Genomic DNA, 21979 nt, shown 5'->3' on the forward strand with positions numbered 1-21979 from the left:
ACTTTCCTCTGCTGTCATTTTAGCCAATCTGCTAGGTGTGAGGTGATACCCCAGAGTTTTTTTGATTTGCATCTCTCTGATTATAAGAGATTTAGAACACTTCTTCATGTGCTTATTAATAGTGTTGATTTCTTTATCTGAAAACTGCCTATTCATGTCCCTTGCCCATTTATCAATTGGAGAATGGCTTGATTTTCTGTACAACTGATTTAGCTCTTTGTAAATTTGAGTAATTAGACCTTTGTTAGAGGTTTTTATGAAGATTGTTTCACAATTTGTTGCTTCCCTTCTGATTTTAGTTACGTTGGTTTTGTTTGTACAAAAGCTTTTTAATTTGATGTAGTCGAAATTATTTATTTTACATTTTGTGACTCTATCTAAGTCTTGCTTGGTTTTAAAGTCTTTCCTTTCCCAAAGGTCTGATGTGTATACTATTCTATGTTTGCCTAATTTACTTATAGTTTCCTTCTTTATGTTCAAGTCATTCACCCATTTTGAATTTATCTTGGTGTAGGGTATGAGGTATTCAACCAAACCTAATCTCTCCCACACTGCCTTCCAATTTTCCCAGTAGTTTTTATCGAATAGTGGATTTTTATCCCCAAAGCTGGGATCTTTGGGTTTATCATATACTGTCTTGCTGAGGTCACTTGCCCCAAGTCTATTCCACTGATCCTCCTTTCTGTCTCTTAGCCAGTACCAAATTGTTTTGATGACTGCTGCTTTGTAATATAGTTTGAGGTCTGGGACTGCAAGGCCCCCTTCCTTTGTATTTTTTTTTTCATTATTTCCCTGGATATCCTTGATCCTTTGTTCTTCCAAATGAACTATGTTATGTTTTTTTCTAAATCAGTAAAGAAATTTTTTGGAAGTTCAATGGGTATGGCACTAAATAGATAAATAAGTTTGGGTAGGATGTTCATTTTTATTATATTGGCTTGTCCTACCCATGAGCAGTTAAAGTTTTTTCCAATTTATCAATTCTAGTTTTAGTTGTGTGGAGAGAATTTTGTAGTTGTGTTCATATAGTTCCTGTGTTTGTCTCAGGAGATTGATTCCTAGGTATTTTATTTTGTCTAAAGTGATTTTGAATGAGATTTCTCTTTCTAGATTTTGCTGCTGAGCTGTTATGGAAATATATAGAAATGCTGAGGACTTTTGTGGGTTTATTTTGTATCCTGCAACTTTGCTAAATTTGTTGATAATTTCGATTAGTTTTTCGTTGAATCTCTAGGTTTCTTTAAGTAGACCATCATGTCATCCGCAAGGAGCGATAACTTGGTCTCCTCCTTGCCTATTTTAATGCCTTCAATTTTTTTCTTCTCTAATTGCTACTGCTAGTGTTTCTAGTACAATGTCAAATAATACAGGTGATAATGGGCATCTTTGTTTCACTTCCTATTTTATTGGGAATGCATCTAGTTTGTCCCCATTGCAGATGATATTAGCTGATGGTTTTAGATATATACTCTTTATTATTTTTAGGAATGACCCTTCTATTCCTATGTTTTCTAGTGTTTTTAATAGGAATGGGTATTGTATTTTATCAAAGGCTTTTTCTGTGTCTATTGAAATAGTCATGTGATTTTTGTTGGTTTGCTTGTTGATATGGTCAATTATGTGGATGGTTTTTCTAATATTGAACTAGCCCTGCATCCCTGGTATAAATCCTACTTGATCATGGTGGATGACCTTTCTGATCACTTGCTGGAGTCTTTTTGCTATTATCCTATTTAAGATTTTTGCATCTATATTCATTAGGGAGATTTGGTCTATAGTTTTCTTTCTCTGTTTTTGACCTGCTTGGTTTTGGAATCAGTACCATGTTTGTGTCATAAAAGGAGTTTGGTAGAACTCCCTCTTTGCTCATTATGTCAAATAGTTTGTATATTATTGGGATTAACTGTTCTTTGACTGTTTGATAGAATTCATTTGTGAATCCATCAGGCCCTGGGGATTTTTTCTTAGGGAGTTCTTTGATGGCCTGTTGGATTTCATTTTCTGATATGGGATTATTTAAGAATTCTATTTCTTCTTCTGTTAGTCTAGGCATTTTATGTTTTTGTATATATTAGTCCATATCACCTAGATTGGTATATTTATTGCCATATAATTGGGCAAAGTAATTTTTAATGATTGCCTTAATTTCCTATTCATTGGAGGTGATTGGCCGAGATTACTTTCAAGGTATGCCCTTTGGAGCAACCCCTTTGCTGGCCTGAGGTTTCTGTCCTTTCAGAAGACCCTGCACTCTACAGGGGTGAGGGATCCTGGCTTTCCTGAGCTCTGAGGGCTCCTGATGGGATTAGGTTCAGCTGGGTTGGACTGGATGTGCCCTGAAGTAGGAACCTCAGGTGAGACTCAGATGGAAGGACCCAGCCAGGGGGTTACAGGCTCCCCCTGACTCTCTCTGTTTCCCTGCCATCTGTGTTGGGAGCCCCTGAGACTGGCTCAGGTTGCTTGCAAGGTGTGCCCTTCAGAATAGTGGGCTCTGAGGTTCCTGCTAGTGCCTGGGGCTCAACACTCTGGGTTGGGGGGTGAAGGGGATGGGTCCTGGAACCTTCTTTCTGCCTTCCCCTTAGATCCGAGTGATCTAGGATTCTGCCTTTTGAGGGGTATACCTTTTGATCCGAGTCCAGAAGGAGGGCTCCCCGGCTCTGTCCTGTTCAGTTTGAATTTCGGTTCCCTAGTAACATTCAGTTTGTGATCGGTAAGGAAGGGTTTTCAGAGGTCTGAAATTTTGCTGCCTCTAAGCCGCCATCTTGACCAGAAGTCTATTTCCCACTTTTCTTGCCAGAAGGCTACCATCTTTTTGATAAGCTCCAATTTATATTCTTCAAGAGCTCGGGAACAATTTCTATTTTTCTTTGGAAGGTTTTGGTGCATTTATTTGTATTTCCTCATCTGCTATCTCCTCTGTAGTCTGGATTTTACTTCCATAAAAATTATCCAGGGTCCAAGCCTTCTTCTTGTTTTTCTTAGTGTTGGGAAGTTGTTCTTGGATACTGTTTGCATCACTATGGTGTTTTTTTTTCTTCACTTAACAGTCAGAAATTTGAGTGAGGAGGGCAGGCTTTCTAATTTCTAGTATATATATAGAAATATACTATTTCTAGTATAAAGCTAAGGAGCATGGTTTTTGCTTGAGGCCACCTCTCAAGTCTCTTCAGCTTCTACTGTTCATTGCCCTTCTCTGTTCTATCATCCACTGTGTGCCTATGTCTGCTCTCTTCAGCCTGCTGGGGTTTCAAGTCTAGCTGCTCTCACGGGTAGGTCTTTCATGGTCTTCATCAGCTGCCAAGGACCTAGAGGTGCCCCTCACTTGCTCTAGAGGTGCCCCTTGCTCACTCACTGATTCTAGCATGAGCTTGCTCTGACTCTCACTCTATAGGTGGGATAGGGAATGGTTGATCAGCTCACATTTTGGTGGAAGCTTTTTCACCCCCTTATAGTGTGGAAATGCCCAAATTCCATGTACCTTCAATGCTGCGCCCTACTGTAGTTCCTTCATTCCTATGAACTTGGGGTTTTTTGGCCTTTTGAGGTTGTCTATATTGTAATGTTGTGATGAAAGGTGATGAAAGGTGGTGTTGAAAGGTGATGAAAGGTGATGAAATGAAGAGTCCTGCTTCTGGAGTACAGCCATGTTTACTGTGAAGTTCTTTTGTTTGTTTTCTTGACAAAAATAATGGAATCATTTCTCATTTCCCTCTCCATCTTGTTTTATAGATAAGGAAATTGAGGTAAATAGCAACTTGCCCAAGTTCCCAATGGTACAAAGTGTATGTGGCCATATCTGAACTCATAAAGCCCTAAACATTAGATTTTTGTTCCAAAACTTTACCTTTATTCTAATTCTGTGTGCTTCTTTGTTTAAAGTGAATCTGTTGTAAATGTTATATTGTTAGATTTCTGTTTCTAATACACTCTTCTCTCTCTATTATGGTTGAGTGTATGCCATTCCCATTGCCAGTGATGATTCCAGTGCATTCCTTTCATCTTCTTCATCATCATTGTCACCACTATCATCATTATCATCTTTCTTTCCCCCCTTTATCTCCCCCTCCCCCAACTCCCTTCAATTTATATTTTGTGTCTAACCATTGCCTCCTTTCATCTGCCCTCCCTTTTATTACCCTACCTTTATATTATACCATTCCTTACCCATTTCCCTATTTTGGAAATTAGACTTATCTTTATAACTGCATCTATGTATATGTATTTATGTGTGTATGTGTGTATACTTCATTCATTGAACTAAATATGATTTATTATTAGAGTGCATTTCAAGTATTATATGTCCCTACCACTCTCCATTTCTCCCTTTAATGTAAAATCTCTTCCTTTAATTATGTCTTTTATGTGAAATAATTTCCCCATTTTATTTCTCTTTTCTCCCTTTCATCAAGTGCATCACACTTGCTCACCTCTTCATGTTTTATAGATCATTCCAATATAATTAACTCACACCCCAGCAGTCTTTCTGTGTAAGCTCATTTTTATTGTCCTAATAATTATCAAGTTCTTAGAAGTTTCATATATAATCTTCCCATATGGGAATGTAAAACATTTATCCATATAAAGTCCTTTATGATTTCTTTTTGGCTTATCTTTTTATACTTTTCTTGAATCTATTTGAAGGTCAAACTTTCTAATCAGCCCTGCTATTTTTTTTTATCATGAATAATGAAAATGTTCTATTTCACATAACACACATATCTCCACCACAATCCCACCCCAAAGTATTATACAAAATATTGTTGGGTATATATTCTTGTTCATAATCCTAGCTCCTTTACATTCTATAATATCATATTCCAAGTCTTCTATTCCTTTAAATTAATAGTCACTAAATATTTTGTGATGCTGACTGTGGCTCTACAGCAATTGCATTGTTTCTACTTCCTTGAGGTATTTCTCTTTGATCTAGGGTTTCTAGACTTCAGCTCCAATATTTTAGGATCATTTTCAGGACACGTTTGGCAGATTCTTTTAAATTCTGTTTTGTCCACTGATTTTCACATATTGAGGTAATATTCTTTGATATTTTCTGAAAATATGATGTCTGGGCTCTGTCTTCAATCAATGGTCTCCCGGTGGTACAAGAAGTTTTAGTTATCTCTTTTCAATTTATTTTCAAATTCAATTTTTTCCAAAAAGGAATTTCACATTTTCTTCTCTTTTCATTCTTTTGACTTTGTGTTATTGTTCCTTCATGGCTCAAGTCTTTCTAAATTTTAATTAGGGATTCTAATTTTTAAGGGATTTCTTCATTAAGCTATTGTCTTTACTTTTCAATTTGGTCTATTCTGCTTTTTAAGAATATCTTTTCTTCAGTAAATTTTATGCCTCTTGATATTAATACAATTCCATTTTTTAATATGTTATTTTCTTTAAAATTTTGGTTCCTCTTTTTAAGAAGATATTAATTCTCTTTTCATTATTTTCTTGCATCACTCTCATTTCTTTTCCTGATTTTTCATATGCCACTGATCTCTTCAACAATTCCTGGAATTCAAGTTGGACTGGTATCTAATTAGTATTTTTTTCCTCTAAAACTTTGTGCCTGTTTTTATATTGTTGTCTTCTCAGTTTAAGCCGATCTTCCTTGATTTTTTTTTATATCAAAGCTCCTTTTTTTTAATTTGTTCCTTTTTCCCAGCATATTTATTAACTTTTAAATATATATTAAAGTCGGACTCTGCTATCCCTCTCCTGAACTTCAGGCTTTTTCATGCTGCTTTTATAGCTAGTTCTGGGACTGTGTAAATTTTTGATACTTCCAAAGTGTTGTGAATCCAGGAGATGTATATAGTTGCTGCTCTTCTGATCTGTGTTCTAGACTTTATCAAGGAAGGAACCTTCATTCCCTGCCACCAAAATACTGTTTATCTTTGCGTTGCAACTTGTAAAATTTAAAATTTGATCTCAAATAATAAAAACATTATATTTATGAGGTGTATTAAATGATCATTAGAAATCAAGGAATAAGAGGATACAAAATAAAAACAAAAACCACATGCCCATGTCTGGTTAGCCATTTTTTAATTTCCCCACCTTACCGCCATCACTGCTGATGCTACATCATGCCAAAGAGGACAAGAGCCTCAACGCCCACTCCCTTTATCCTCTGTCTACAGGAAGTATGTAATGACAGGAAGTCAGTGGACTCTCTGGATATGTAGTTCTTTTTTAGGTTAACAGATTTTCAATTATACAAAGACATGTAAGAGAAGGTTTGACACCTTGGAGAGAAATGAACAAGAAAGAGCTGCAGCATCCTACAGTAGTGAGGGATGGGCAGAAAAAGGAACTCAGAACTTTGGAGAGAGGGGAGAGCTAAGCTGATCCAGCAGTTGGGAATTGACTTTTGTCTGGTAACATAGACCAGATAGGTTAGCTCCAGCTGGTTCCCTGATCCAGTGATCTCTTTTCTCTGTTATTCCTGACCCAGATTTGACTAGAAGACAAGCCAATTGGACAGGACTTTGAAATACAAGCTGTCCAACAAAGAAGATTTCCATCTACCTCCTTAAACTTGAACTTGTGACACTTACTGTGCAGCCAAGAAAGAGTCCTCTTTATTCTGACCCCAAGGGGTCAGGTGAACCAAACCTGATCTACCTTGACTTTGGGGGGAGGGATATTAGTTAATTAGGGGCCCCGTCTCCCTCCTTCCTTCCTGAACATCAGTTCTTTACCCTCCATCTGCCCTGTTCCCTTTTCTGTTTCCCTCCAATAAATTTCAGTTAAAAAATGCAGGAACTGACTCAACTGTTACTAGAGAGAAACTTGAGAGTGAGGGGGAGAGAGGAGATATATCTCTCCCCAAGAAGAAGAGAAACTTACCATCATAAGTCTCTTCAACAAGATCCTTCATAGAATCCAGCAGTCAAAGATGAAAGCAGCCTTGGGGGGCAGTGGGAGGGGACTCCATTCCCTTTATCACCCTTTTCTTCATCATAAATTTCTCCCATTTTACAGACCTTGTCCCTTCTTCCCTTACGACTGACCTACAGCCCTCCTCTCTATCCTGGAACTGTGACCCAGAATTGCCTCTGAGTATAGAATTGTGAGTCAGCACAGATATACCCCCTGTACCAGAAAAAATGTCCCCTGTAATCTTTCTGACCTCCTTACCTTCTCCAGGTTTAAAGCTTCTAAAGCTGCTATTATTGTCTGCATATGAAAAAGTAACTTCCTCTACGTCTGTGACATCAACTGCTTCAAAATTTGAGTTGAGGTATTAAAGTTGTTTAGTTGGAATGCCAAGAGCGGTGAGATGAGCCACTGCTTTTAATCCATCATCTTGAAGCTTCCTGTTCTTATATCTTTCCTAGCTCTCATACTATGATTCAGAAACTTCATAGGATAACAGCTAATTGCATATAAGATAAAGTAAAATAAATATAGCACTTACTATGTAGCAGGTATTGTGCTAAGCACTTTATAATTATTTCATCTGATTTTCAATACAACTCTGAGAAGCAGATGCTATTCTTATCCTAATTTTATTGATGGGGAAACTGGGTTTGTTACTTCTTTGGCACATGCCCTTTCCAAGCCTGAATTTATTCTCCTCCGGAGTTTATGTGTACTGTCAAGGGAATGTGTTCCAGACTCCTGGGGAATTATTTTTTGTATTTTTATTTTTGTTCCTATGCAACATTTGTAAATATTATTTTCCAAAAGCTAATTATTTACTATCCTACCCTCTATTCCAGTGCCTGAAATTTTTCCCCCAATCCTAAATAAAGTAAGAATTGGCTGCTCTCTGGGGACCTAGTCTTCTAGTGGGGATTAAGATAGTGATTTTACAATACTATCACAGATTTAAAGCTTAAAAAAGACCCTAGAGGCTATTTAGCACAATATCCTCATTCTATAGATGAGAAACTGATGTCTTTAGCTCATGATATGTGCCCAAACTTCCAAATATAGTAAGTGACAGAACAGGATTTTGAATTTTAATATTTGAATGTTGTATAAAGTATTCTTTGTTTATTGAATTGATTTGAATTGTCAGTTGGTGACAGTAAAATTATAATAAGTCAATTGCAGCAAGCCTTTATCTTCTAAACTGATCCTTGTGAATCATGTACGCCAGATCCTATTCATCACTGTAAAGATCCTTCTTTTCATTGATAGCTGGTAGAAAATGAATAAGTCAAGCAGGATCATTTAATGGCAATTGGAGGGCACAGAAAGGCATGAACGTATTGGTTTTAGGCTGAAGAGTCAGGAATCTGAAACAAAGTGTGGTTCATGGGGCACTACTTTTCCCTGTCTCCAAGCTCTTTTGTTGCACATTGTCATGTGCTCATACTTTATTTCTACACTTTTACTCTAGGTTGGAGAGCAGTAAGTAGTCAAATGTCTTTGAAAGACAGTAGACGCTCTGAAATCCTTCTGAGTCTGACAGCTTTGGAGAGTTCTTCTCCTTGTGTGCTTTTTAAGGAAAGCAGTAGTTTTCAGGTTGCAAATTTATTCTGTCACTGGTAGCAACTGATAACTTTTCTACTTTCTCTTGCTGCTGGGCAATCTTAAAACATGAAAGATATCAGGGCTGATAGGCCAGGAAGACTTGTCTTTTCTATTAGAGAAAGTTCCTAGTATAGCTCAGGTCTGGTGATCATAGAAACTTCCCCTCCATTCTCATCACTGACATTTCTCTTTTCTCCTACCTTCTCTGCTTCTCCCCATGCCAAAAAGGGTCATATTTGAGGGTACACTTATGGGATCAGTGAAGGAGGAAAAAAGCAAACTGTCATGATAATATACCCCCATCTTCCCAGAATGCCTGAACTTGCAAAAAAAAAAAAAAAAGGGAGAATATGGCAGTAAGTGTGTGACTGAAGGAATAGTTTATCTTCTATTCTCTCCACTGATATTAATGCTATATTTTCTAAAGATATTTTTACATTCTGTCCTAGTAGCAATTCTAAGTCAGAAGTGCAAGAGCAATGCAAATAGGGTTAAAGGTCTTGCCCATATCACACAACTAGGAAGTGTCTGAAGACCAATTTTAACCCAGGTCTTCCCAGATCCAGGCCTGGCTCTTTATTATTTTTTTATAAAGCTTCCAAAGTATTGCAGGCTTGCTTCAGAGATAGGTAAAAGAGAAAATTCCTTCTGCATCACCAAAAGGAAAGACATTTTGATCTGAAATAAAAGATTCCAGCAGTGCAATGAAAAGGGATAATTGAGAAGCTATGGTCCTAATTAAACTATAGCATTCTGTGGGCATTGTGTTAACTGAGAATAATTTCCTCTCAGAGTTATTTAAAATATATCATAAGCATTTCTTTGACAGCATTTCAAAATTTAAATATGTAGAACTGGAGTTGAGATTGAGAACCATTTCTTTTTTGTGAATTTAGTTAAATGATGGGTTTATTAGTTTTGTGCTAGCTTACCTAACACAGGGTATAATATTGTATGAGAAAAGGGCAAGTGAATGAGAGGGGGAGGTAGAGGTCTGAGAAGATGACTTTTAAGTTCCAAGTGGCCAGTGTATTGCATATACAACCCATATTATAGCAATTGGGAGTTGGCGACTAATGGGAGACAATAGTGCACCATGATTGTGTCAAGTCCATTGGTTTCAAGGTTCAATATGGATTAAAAATAACAAAGTGATATGGTTCCCTTCTCCAATTATGACTGCTCCTTTGTCTTATTTGTCATCATGGCAAAAAATAATGTGTTTTTAGATGAGAAGTGGAGGGGGAAAAGGACAAAGAGCAGAAAAGTGAGAGGAAAATTCTTTTGAATTTAATATCTCATAAACTGTAAAAATATGTAAGAGCTATAAAAGCATAATCAGAACGATTTTCTCATGTAATTTCAACCCTAAATTATATATAAACATTGTTTTCATTGCTAGAATATACCATCAATACTGGAGGAGTTTATTTCACATCTATTCCCTCTTCATTGTTCTCTTCAAGTTCTCCCTTCTCCTGACCAAAACAGCTAGAGTGATCATAGATTCAGACCTAGAAGGTACCATAGGTGCCAAAGTTATTTAGTCTAACATTTTCATATAGCAGATGAGGTAATTATGGTCTATAGAGATGAAATAATTTGCTCAAATTTAGATAAATAGCAAGAAAAACACATTCCTGAAAGTAATTTCAGTATTCATTCCACTAAAACCAAAAAAAAGATAAAATGACATACCAAAAGATGAATTCTCCAATACTGCTATTTCAAGTACATAGAAGAGGAAAAAAATTGGAGGCTATAAAGCTGTCTCTAGTAGTGCTTATATAGTCTGACATAGATGTAGACTCGTCTTTTGTAGGCTGGTCATATCATTGCTGACTTCTTCAAATTGTCCTTCTCTCCTTTCACCATGCACTCCTAGGCTTTTATTGTGCAAACTAATTCATTGATTGCTTGATCCCATTGATAGATTTCTTACCCAATTCAATTCATTTTATTGAATTTTCTTTTTTTAATTACTTGTACCAACATATTTTGACAATTGTTTTCTGACATTTTCTGATTCATTTTCTCCCCCTCCCCTTTTCCTCCCCTACCTCCTTGAGGTGGCAACATTCCATTACAGGTTATACCAATGCTTTCATTCAATACATATTTCTCTATTCCCCATACCAGAACAGAAGACACGAATCATGCATACAGTAAAAACACTTTTGAAGGAAATAAAGTGAAAGATGGCATTTTTTGATCTGCAATCATATTCCAACAGTTCCCTCTTTTTATCATGAGTCCCCTGGTATATCTAGGAAGGTTTGCTGATAATGGTTTAGTCCTCCACAGTTGGTCATCATATAATATTTCTGGTACTGTATACAGCGTCCTCCTAGTTACATTCACTTCATTTTGCATCAGTTCATTTAGGTCTTGACAAGTTTTTTCTGAACTTATCCTGTTTGTCATTTCCTATAGCTCAACAGTATTCCATTACAATTATATATCATAACTTGTTTAGCCAAAAATGGACACCTAATTAGCTTTGTATTTTTTTTGCCAATACAAAAAGAGCTGCTAAAATACTTTGTACAAATAGGTCTTTTCGCCCTCTCTGATCCCTTTTGGATACAGATGCAGTAGTGGTGTTGCTGGGTATAAGACTATGCAGAGCTTTATCATATCCTTATGGGTATGATTCCATATTGCTCTCCAGAATGGTTGTATCAGTTCACAGTTCCACCAGCAGTATATTAGTGTCCCAATGTTCTCATATCCTCTCTAACATTTATTATTTCCTTTTTTTGGATCATGAATTCATTTAAAGAAACATTTTGAATTTGACTAGTACATGTAAGGACTGAGGACACAAAGGAGAAAATACAATGATTTCTACCCTTTGACTGATTGTTTTCTTCATAAATTCATAAATGAATAAATTTAATCAGTCCATATAATATTAAGAGAAAAAATTAATACCAAAATAAAAATAGAACTAGGAAACTAGGTTGGGGAGATGATTATAAAAAGTCCCATTTAAGGTACCTCCTGATTTTAAGGCTCTAACAGGTAGAAATGAGGAGAGATTATTGGTCTAGAGACAGTGACTATTTTTCAATGACATTTAAGTGGGGGATAAAATGTCTTCTGCTCATAACAACCAGCAGACAATTTAACTGAAACTGAGAATGTTTAATGGAGAAAATATAAAATAAATCTGAAAAGGTAGGTAGAAACCAGATCATTAATTGTCTTAAATGTTAATCTAAATCATTTAAATTTTGTTCTAAAGGGAATAAATAATTCCCCATTAAATAATTTTGAATAGGTAAATGGTAAATGTCATGATAAGATTTACTTTTAGAAACATAAATTTGGCAATTACCTAGAAGATGCATTAAGGATCAGAAAGGTTAAAAATGAGAATCATTACAAGATATTTTTTGTTCCAAATGGAAGTCAATAAGAGCCTCTCTCAGGATAAAGGCAGTATAAGAGGAGTATCTTTTTCTTAAGGGGGCTAGGTGAAAGAGATATTAGGAGATAAAATAGATACAACTTAGCAACTTATTTGATATATGGGGGTAGAAAGTGTAAGGAGTCAAGAATGACTGAGAATGCCCTGGGTAATGGAAAGTTTAGCAGTGCCCATGAAATAAACAGGGAAATAAGGTTAATGACAAGCACAGGAGCTCTGAGGGTGAAAGCATCCTCCACATTGTTCCTCTGATTCCCAGCTCAGCCCTCAAAGCTATCACCTGGGGAAGTGTATGGCAAAGAGGCCCGCAAAACCCACTATCTGCCAACACCCTGCCATTTAGGGGAAAAATGTAAGCCTGGCTTTAGGGGAGGTGTATCCTGAGGGAGAGATAAGATACAACCAGTGGCAGGCAATTTAATCTCCCACCACCATCTTGACCACCAACTCTCTCAAGACACAAAAGGCTTTTGAATAGCAATGCTTCCAGCACAGTACTCAGAGATGCTCATTGTGAGAAGTAATCTCTCAATATTCTATCTGGCAATTATTGTAGTCACATCAGTGGAAGACTTAGGGAAAACACAGCTTTTCCTTAAAGTCTTTGTCAAATGGTTTCAAAATTAGAAACAAGTTTCATAAAAATGACTTAAAAGAAAAGACATTAACTTTTACTTTGCCACCATACCCTTAGGTTCATAGGATCTTTTTGTCTGACTTCTAGATGAAACCTTCCATATGTACTGTTGCCTCCATTAGAATGTGAACTCCTTAAGAGTAGGGATGATCCCACATACTATGCACAGTGGTTTGGGTATGCTGCTTAATAAATACTTCATTCATTTATTCATGACAGATGTATAATTTTAGGGAAAAATATGAATTTGGTCATGGATAATTTGAGTATAAGATGTCTATGGAATTTATGTCTGAAATATACTTTAGATATAAGGAGTATGTTGTAATGTGGCTATTCAGAACCATATATTTAACACTCTTCTTTTTGGTTAAATGATTTTCTATGTGATAATATTAAATAACAAAAGCAAAAACAATTGATGTTTTGGAGGTCTATCCTATGCTACAGATATCCCATTTATGCAAGTACAAAAGGATGAGAGATAATTATATGCTCCTAAATTGAGCTATAGTAAACGTTTCTATCATTCAACCTGACAGATCATTTCATTGCCATGGGGAAAGATTCTTGGATCATCACATAATAAAGAGGACCTTCTAAGCACTCTTTTTTATAAGTCCCCTGGTTTTTTAACCTAGGGTTCATGTAAAATGTTTTTCTTTTGTTTTCAATATTTTAATATCCAAAATAATGCTTTAACATAATTAGTTTTTTTAATTGCTATTTTTCTCTATTTACTGTGATTCAAGAAATTTGGGCACAAACAGAAGACATGACATGCAAAGCAAAGAGAGCAACATGGAAACCAGATCATGGGGGAGGTGAGAGAGAGAGAATTTCCATGGAAGTTTGAAGAAGAAACAGTTCTTCCGTCCACCTGGCTGGACTTCACTTCTGTTTGGAAGTGGTTTGAAGAGAGACCACTTCATCTCTTCTTTGGCCATTACCTTTCTACTTCTATTGTGAGCTGAAGAAATAGTTGGTCTTGCCCAGAAAACACCCTGGCAGAGTTATTGCCATCTTCCCTCTGAGGAAGATATTTCGTTTCCATTTTTTTTTTGAAGAGACTTATTTGAAAGCCTTCAACCAATATTACTACTTAAAAATTAGGGAAACCTTTTTCCCTCTTTCCCAGCCTCATCCTTATTCCTTTATCCCCCAAAGAATAAAAGATCCTTTAACTGAAGAAATCAGTTTGAAGGATTATTGTTTTTATAGGGAGGAATTTGACTTACCATCTGTGAGGAAAACCTCCATTAGGTTGCTTGCTGAGAAAGAAGAGGGAGTGTGGGGGGGGGGGTGGAGGAGGGCTCAGGATTTAGCTTCTTTCTTCATCTACTTCCTGGTGTGACATCTTTTGATTTCCCCAATTATATCTCACCAATTCCCCTCTCTAGTACATTACTTAAAAACAGAGAGAAAAGTCTAGTAGAATTTACCAGACTACATAAGACATTTTTGACAAAAAAGTTAAGATTCTCTGCTTAATCCTTATTATATTCATAATAGTATAAAACAAAATCAATACGTATTTATCTTCAGAAAGATCATTTGATCTTAGAATGTGAATTTTAAAACATACTCTTACAAAAACTTCTAAAAATGAAATACCAACCTTATTTTGATCTCAAACTATGCAAGAAATTTAAAGTCCAAGCTACTTGAAGTTCAATTATTTTTTCTGGTTATTTGACTGCCTATTCAATTACAAGTGCAGACAGGACAAGAATAAACTGAGCACAATTGTGTGTTTTTGTTGTGGTTGTCACCCTGGTAATTTGTTAAGGGCAACCAACAAACTGAAGTCTATAAAAGTAATCCTTCAAGGATTTCTCCGTTGTTGCAAGGCATCCAAAAGATATGTTTTACCCCCTAAGACAAATGATACTGTCTATTGTGATACATGTGTTCTGGTAAAGAAAGAGATTGACATGGGAAGCAGGGTTCAATGCTTGACCCACAAGTAACCCAGCAAAGCAAAATTAACCCAAGTTGTAGGCAAAAGATTTACACAATAAACAATCACACCAACATTAATATGTCTAAGTGTCCTGTAATAAAATGAGGCAAGCTATATTTAATCTAATCTTCACACCCTCCACATGTCTTATGACATTTCTCAGACACATCTACCAATTTTAAAATTTTCATCTCTTTTTGTCTTTTCCAGAGTAGTCCCTTAATAATGTAGGCATCCTTAGCATTATTTATTAAAATATAAATGTTTTTAAGAGGCAACATGATTAAAAAGATAGCCTCAGTATTCTGTCACAACTCTAAAAAGCATCATTTATTCCCTCAGGGTTCTAGAACCCAATCAGTCTATCTATTTGGTATTGTAAAGTTCCTTACAATGTGACTACAATTTAACTTCCCAAGATCATTTTAATCTTATTCTCTTCACACATTCTGCATTCTAGCTGAACCAAATCTTGACATTACTTTACATTGTATTCTGCCTAAATTCCCATGCCTTTTCATGGTCCATCTCTGATGTCTTCTTTTGTGTAATCCTTCCTCACTTCTATCCAGTCTTACCTCCTGCATGACATCCATAGATATCCCCTTTACCTATAAATAACTTGAGGCCAGGATAGAGTTCAGAGCCTCATGATACACACTTCCCTAATTTTAAAATGTATAGGTTAGACCAGATGATCTTAAAACTTTGACATTCCCTAAATAAAAGGTTTAAAGTTTGCTTCCCATCTTGTTTTAAAATTATATGATTCTTCATATTTTCAAATTCCGTTTATTCATATCCATCTACCAACCAATAAATAGGAAATACAAGCAAAACTGAGTTCATGGTAAACGTGATTGGCAACTTTTGAATAAATCAGTTAAATTAATATAGACTTACATTTTGAAAAACCAGAGATAATCACAAATAGAAATAATAATTCTATTGAACACCCTATTTTTTGTCAAGTACACATGAGCTATTATTTATTGTGTGCCTAATTAATCGTTAGGAAAGAATGTTTTAGCAAGATTCCTGATTTATGAGATCAACAGTATAGGATGGTTATTGGTCATTTAAGGTTGAACAAGATTTTTGAAACCTTGGTTAATTATCTTGTTTTGAAAAATGCCTTTAATTTTAATGGTGTAGTTCTCTTCCATATTATGTAGGCACTATATCACTTTGTTCAGCAAACTCTCTTCTGCAACTTCTTTTATTATACCAATTCTGACAGCATTAACTTTGTAAATGTTTTTGAAAACCTGAGTGTTATCATGAATGTTTTCATGTATACCCAGAGTGAATTTAATTCATATTTTAACCAGAAGTGATATAATCACATACCAATGATGTATTATATTTTTTAATCTCCTAATTTTCTCAGGGTAACTAAACTGAAAAGCTTAGAGGCAAAAAGCAAATTATTCACAGTAAATTAAAGTATATAAAGCAGAAAAGATGTATAATATTGAAGCAATCCTTACTAAATAATATCTTTTTCTTCTTTTTAGACTTTAATTTTTCAGGAGAAAGTATCATTTTAAATATTGAGATACTGAATTAATGTAAAATAATTCAGAAGCCATGGATTGACATCATCATTTGGTCTTCTCTGTGCCTATCTGCTTATAAGAGACCTACGCTATAATTTTGATCTTTGTTGATCAAAGCTAATATTAAGTTGTTTTTTGGTCTTTCTCCTTCCTTCATGTAAATTTTTATCCCATAGTTTCTGTTGCTAAGCTAATAATTTGACTAATGTTTTTATTGCTCTCTCTGTTCATATCCTGGCTTAGATTTTTTGTTTGTATCTTTATTACATATACAATCAAAACACCTCAAGAATAGGGAAAACTAAATTACTAATACAACTGTTGGTGTTACTATCGCTAAGGATCAGAATTAGAAGGCAACTTAGAAGTTATCGAGTTACCTCTACCTAAAGTTTGCATCTTCTCTCTTTGCGATTGTTCAGTCATTTCAGTCATGTCCCAGTCTCTTTGATCCAAATTAGGATTTCTTGGAAAAGAAACTGGGGTGGTTTTCCATTTCCTTCTCTAGCTCATTTGGCAGATGAATAAATGGAGGCAAACAGGATTAAGTGAGCCCAGGGTCACATAGCTAGAACATATATGAGGCTGGATTTGAGCTCAGGTCTTCCAGGACCCATAGGTCAAGCACTTTATCCACAGCCCTTCGTAGCTGCCCCAGAATCTTCTCTTAGTCTTCCCTATCAATTTGCTACCCAGCCTACTCTATTTTCAGTGATAAGGAACACAGGAATTAAGTCATTTCACTTTTCTATCACTCTAAGAATCAATATTCATTAAACTGAATCAAAATATGACTTGGGTATGCCACATATGTGTTTTATCCCTAAAACCAAAAATAAAAGACCCAATTCTATTGAGCATAGTAATTGACACAGAGAAAGGGCCTCCAAATGCTTTTTCCTACATCAACATTGCACTCTTGACTGCAGATATTTAAGGACTATCATCTTGATAGTGGCACAACGGGTAGAGTGCTGGGTTTGGAGTCAGGAAGGCTCATCCTTTGGAATTCATATCTTACCTCAGATACTGATGAGTCATGTGACTCTGGGCAAGTCATTTCATCCTGTTTGCCTCCTTTTCCTTGTTACACAATGGACAGTATGAGGAATTGACAAACCACTCCAGTATCTTTGCCAAGAGAACCCTTAATAGGGCCACTAAGAGTTGGACACAACTGAAAACAATTGAACACATACCACCAATACCTCACTGTAAGCAGGTAGGTGGTGCAGTAGATAGAGCTCTGGCCCTGGAATCAGATTAGGATCTAGAATCAGGAAGGTGTGATTTCTGATCCAGCCATAAGCTCTTAGTACCTGCATGACCCTAGGCAAGCCCTAAGTATCATTCTGCCTCAGTCTCCTTATTTGTAAAATGGGGATAATAATATAATCTAATTACAGGAGCATTCTGAGGATAAAACAAGATAATATTTTTAAAAGCATTTTGCAACCTAAAAGCACTCTATACTGTAAGAAAAAAACTCTCTTTACAGATATTATTCCAGGGTGAAAGTGGGAAGAGTCATAGTAATTTTTTTTTTAAACCCTTACCTTCCGTCTTGGAGTCAATACTGTGTATTGGATCCAAGGCAGAAGAGTGGTAAGGGCTAGGCAATGGGGGTCAAGTGACTTGCCCAGGGTCATACAGCTAGGAAGTGGCTGAGGCCAGATTTGAACCTAGGACCTCCCGTCTCTAGGACTGGCTCTTAATCCACTGAGCTACCCAGCTGCCCCCGAGTCATAATAATTTTTATTATTTTCATACTTCAAAAAGCCTGGCTTAATTCAGTACCTTAAAATGTTGAAGTTAATTCAAAATTCTTTGAGTTATCTAAAATGCAATTTTATCTACATACTATTTAACATACATTGTAACAATCCCTGTAATATGTAATAATTGTCTATAAATGCAAAAGTATTTTTAAAAACTTGTATAGTGAATTTAAAGTTGTTTTTTTTCTTGAAAATGGTTTTATAAATCTAAATTGTTAAAACATTTTGAATTGTAAAACTATGATGCCATAAATTGTTACCTGACTTGGGTTTAAAAAGTGGTATTCCAGGGTCAGCTCGGTAGCTCAGTGTATTGAGAGCCAGGTTTAGAGATGGGAGGTCCTAAGTTCAAATCTGGCCTCAGACACTATCCAGCTGTGTGACCCTGGGCAAGTCACTTGATCCCCATTGCCTAGTCCTTACCACTCTTCTCCTTGGAACAATACACAATATTGATTCCAAGATAGAAAGTAAGTGTTTAAAAAAAATAAAAAGTGTTATTCCATATCTACATAATCTGCTCTCTAAATATGAGCTTTGTGCAATTGTATTTGTTCATGATCAATAAATAGTGCATGTGTACACACAGTCAGAGTGACTACCCTATACTCTTGTCCCTTGTGTGTGTATGTGTGTGTGTGTGTGTGTGTGTGTGTGTGTGTGTGTGTGTGTGTGTGTGTGTAAGACAAGCTGGACAAGTTATTTGTGGGTCATGGAATAGGATAAGAGGAATGAGGTTGGGCTTCGTGACACATGTCAACCTTCTCACCATGTCTCATTCTTTTCATCCCTTTGGGACCCTCGAATGTTTGTCAGGACCCCTTAGGTCCCACAGACATAGGATCATTAATCTCTGTTAGAAAAACTGAATGAAAGACAAAAAAAGCAGAGTAAAGAAACAACAAAAAAGAAAAGGCTCTTAATGGGAAAGGGCAAAGCAGGAACAAAATGATGAGGAGAGCTGGTTTAGATATCCTAAAATACTCATTCAATCAGATATATTTCCTCAATTTTCTTACATATAATAAAGCATATTTTTATGTAAATTTATTTAGCCATGTCAATAATTATAACATAATCTAAATATAGATTAATTGAATACCAAGTGGAGTTTAATATAATTATTCATTTTAGCTCTTTTTGACTTCTGCTTTTAGCTCCAATTATGACATCGATCAAGTTTATCATTCTCCATGTCAATAATACCCACTGACATTAATTAGAAAGATTATAATGTTACTGAATAAATTTTTCAACAATATTCTTGTTATTGCCTGATTATAGTGAGGTATTGATTAGCCTGGCTTTTTTCCTAAAAGTGTTGTTTCAGAAATATCAACTCCAAAATGAACTCAGATAATCTAATAAGAACTTATCCGATCAAGAATCTTTCCCCTAGAGTTCAAAGACTCGTTATTTTAGGAAAAAAGGGGGGGGGAATCATTTCTACTCAGAAGTATTGTGGAGACATTTTATACACATACACACACACATGCAACTGTGTAGACAAAGAGAGAAATGACCACTGATTGAGAGAAGATAAGCCGAGTTATCTATAGCTGCAGTGTCCTGAGAAAGAGGCAGAAGACATCGTGTTCTCAAAAAGTTAAAACAAAATTGTTGTAGGAAGCATGACATAACAATGGATTCAGATTTTATATTCTGCTATTTTTCTTTCTTAGCATGTTTTAAACTTATGACCCTAGACTAGTATTGTTTTACAACTTAATCCTTGACACCTCCATCCCTCCCTCCTTCCCTCTCTCTCTGTCTCTCTGTCTGTCTCTCTCTCCCCCTTCCTTCCTTCCTTCCTTCCTTCCTTGCTTCCTTCCTTCCTTCCTCCCTCCCTCCCTCCCTCCCTCCCTCCCTCCCTTCTTTCTTTCTTTCTTTCTTTCTTTCTTTCTTTCTTTCTTTCTTTCTTTCTTTCTTTCTTTCTTTCTTTCTTTCTTTCTTTCTTTCTTTCTTTCTTTCTTTCTTTCTTTCTTTCTTTCTTTCTTTCTTTCTTTCTTTCTTTCTTTCTTTCTTTCTTTCTTTCTTTCTTTCTTTCTTTTTTTCTTTCTCTCTCTCTCTCTCTCTCTCTCTCTCTCTCTCTCTCTCTCTCTCTCTCTCTCTCTCTCTCTCTCTCTCTCTCTCTCTCTCTCTCTCTCTCTCTCTCTCTCTCTCTCTCTCTTTCCTCCCTTACCTTTCTGAAAATCAGTATTTTACATTTGTTTCAAAGCAGAAGAGTGGTAACATTAGACAATGGAGGTTAAGTGACTTGCCCAGGGTCAAACAGCTAAGACCTTTCTGAGTTCAGATCTGAACCGAAGACCTCCATTCTCTAGGACTGATCTTTAATATACTGAGGCATCTAGCTGTCCCCTAATATTCCGTTTTTTTCAATCTGTATGGTATATTCTCTTTTTTAGTTTCCTCTCAATTGCTTTTTTTCTTTTTCAATATTAGCAACTTTTGAAAAATATTTAGAATTCAAAAAGTGTAATTTTAAGATAATCTAGAACTTATAGTTATGCATATCAAATTAAATATACACTGGAATTATAGAAAGTACATGAAATCAAAATATTAATGAAATAGATTCAATTGGCCCTGTCATAATAAAACAATATACTTTATCTACAACTTTTCATGTTTTAGAGATAAAAGATTCCAAAGTTGGTGATTAATTTACCTGAGACTGTTTAATCGTTTTTCATAAATAGGAATTCATAAAATTTTTAACAGAGACATAAACTTTTACTACTCCTAAGAGCAAAATACTGATAGGATTAATTAATGATTTTATATTGGGGATGCAGGTGCTATAAATGTCAAACAGCTTTTCTAATCTATCACAATCAAAATTCTCAAAACAGCATTAGTTACCATGGCTATCATAACCAAATGCAGGCACTGTGATTACATTAGACTTTTAATAATGAAGATGGAGTTCATTTCTTATAAAATAAACATTTTCAATCATATAAATTTTGAGTTTGAAAGCTAGGGATCATCTTTACACATTCTCACATTCTCTCAGGTCATTAATTTATAGATGTATAAAAATGAAAAGCTCAGGTGATCCCTAAATTTTGTTTTAGTTCAAAATCAGATGATTTTTTTATATTCATCTTTTCTATATTTATATCCCTGCATTTCTATCTTGCCTGACAAATAATTTGTACTTCCTATAAGGGAACTGAATTGTTAATTTATTGGTATAATCTAATCTCTTTGTGTTAAAATGTAGAAATTGACTTTTGAAAAACACTCAGTAGCAGAAATAAGCATTAGACTCTGGTTTCTGCTTTCTCAGGCCAAGGCTTTTATTCAACACAGCCCATTGTTTCTCACTATTCTGTACTAATTCTCCAATTATGAGAAACAGGTACCATTCAAGGCTCATTATTATTTCAGTACATGCTCAGTTATTTCTCACATTTAATTGAATGTACATTTGAAGGTGAATGCAATAACAAGGCACGCTAACTAGAAATTAATCAAAAATGAGAATGAATTAGTAAAGTAATATTTTACCATGTTTTCTCCCATATGGAAATATATGAGGAATCTGTGATTTTGTCAATATGGGGCTTCTGTCCACCAAATAAGATTGGAATTGCCCCTAAATAAATCTGTTATGTCCAAGGGAGGTTCATGGGGCATAAAATAGTGAATTGATTTGTCTAGGGTCATGTAGGAAGTAGGTATCAAAATCTGGATTTGATCTCAGTTCATACTCACTCCAACAACAGTCATTGCTCCATTTTACTTTATTCTGCACCTGAGAAAATGATTGTTTTAGGTATTTTAATGTATGCAATTTGATAAAGCACATAAGCAGCTGTGATTATATATAATTGATATTTTATATAATACAATCACATCTGGAAGGTCATGAAAAGAAACCCCAAGATGCCTTATATAATGATGCTACTTATTTGAAATCATGACTGCTTCACTGCCAGCCATGGACTTTAGGTAGCCATTATAATACCTTTATAAGTCAAGGTTCATTTCCAAGAACAAAAAAAAAAGTCTTTGTTGTTATCAGTAAGTATTGATTTATAATCATGCAACTAAGATCCTTAGTGCAATAAAATAATTAAGAAAATATTTTTAAAAAGCAACAAATACTAATTGTGT

The 21979-nt window shown here is 35.4% G+C and overlaps 1 protein-coding gene across 1 annotated transcript in view; it reads left to right on the top strand.

Moving 5' to 3' along the window:
- The window catches only part of CDH12 (cadherin 12), a 1480679-nt gene that overhangs the window by 429773 nt on the left and 1028927 nt on the right, over positions 1-21979 (top strand). The gene's annotated exons all lie outside the window — the stretch shown is intronic.

This window comes from Monodelphis domestica, chromosome 3, assembly GCF_027887165.1.
Source record: "Monodelphis domestica isolate mMonDom1 chromosome 3, mMonDom1.pri, whole genome shotgun sequence".
NCBI lineage: Eukaryota > Metazoa > Chordata > Mammalia > Didelphimorphia > Didelphidae > Monodelphis > Monodelphis domestica.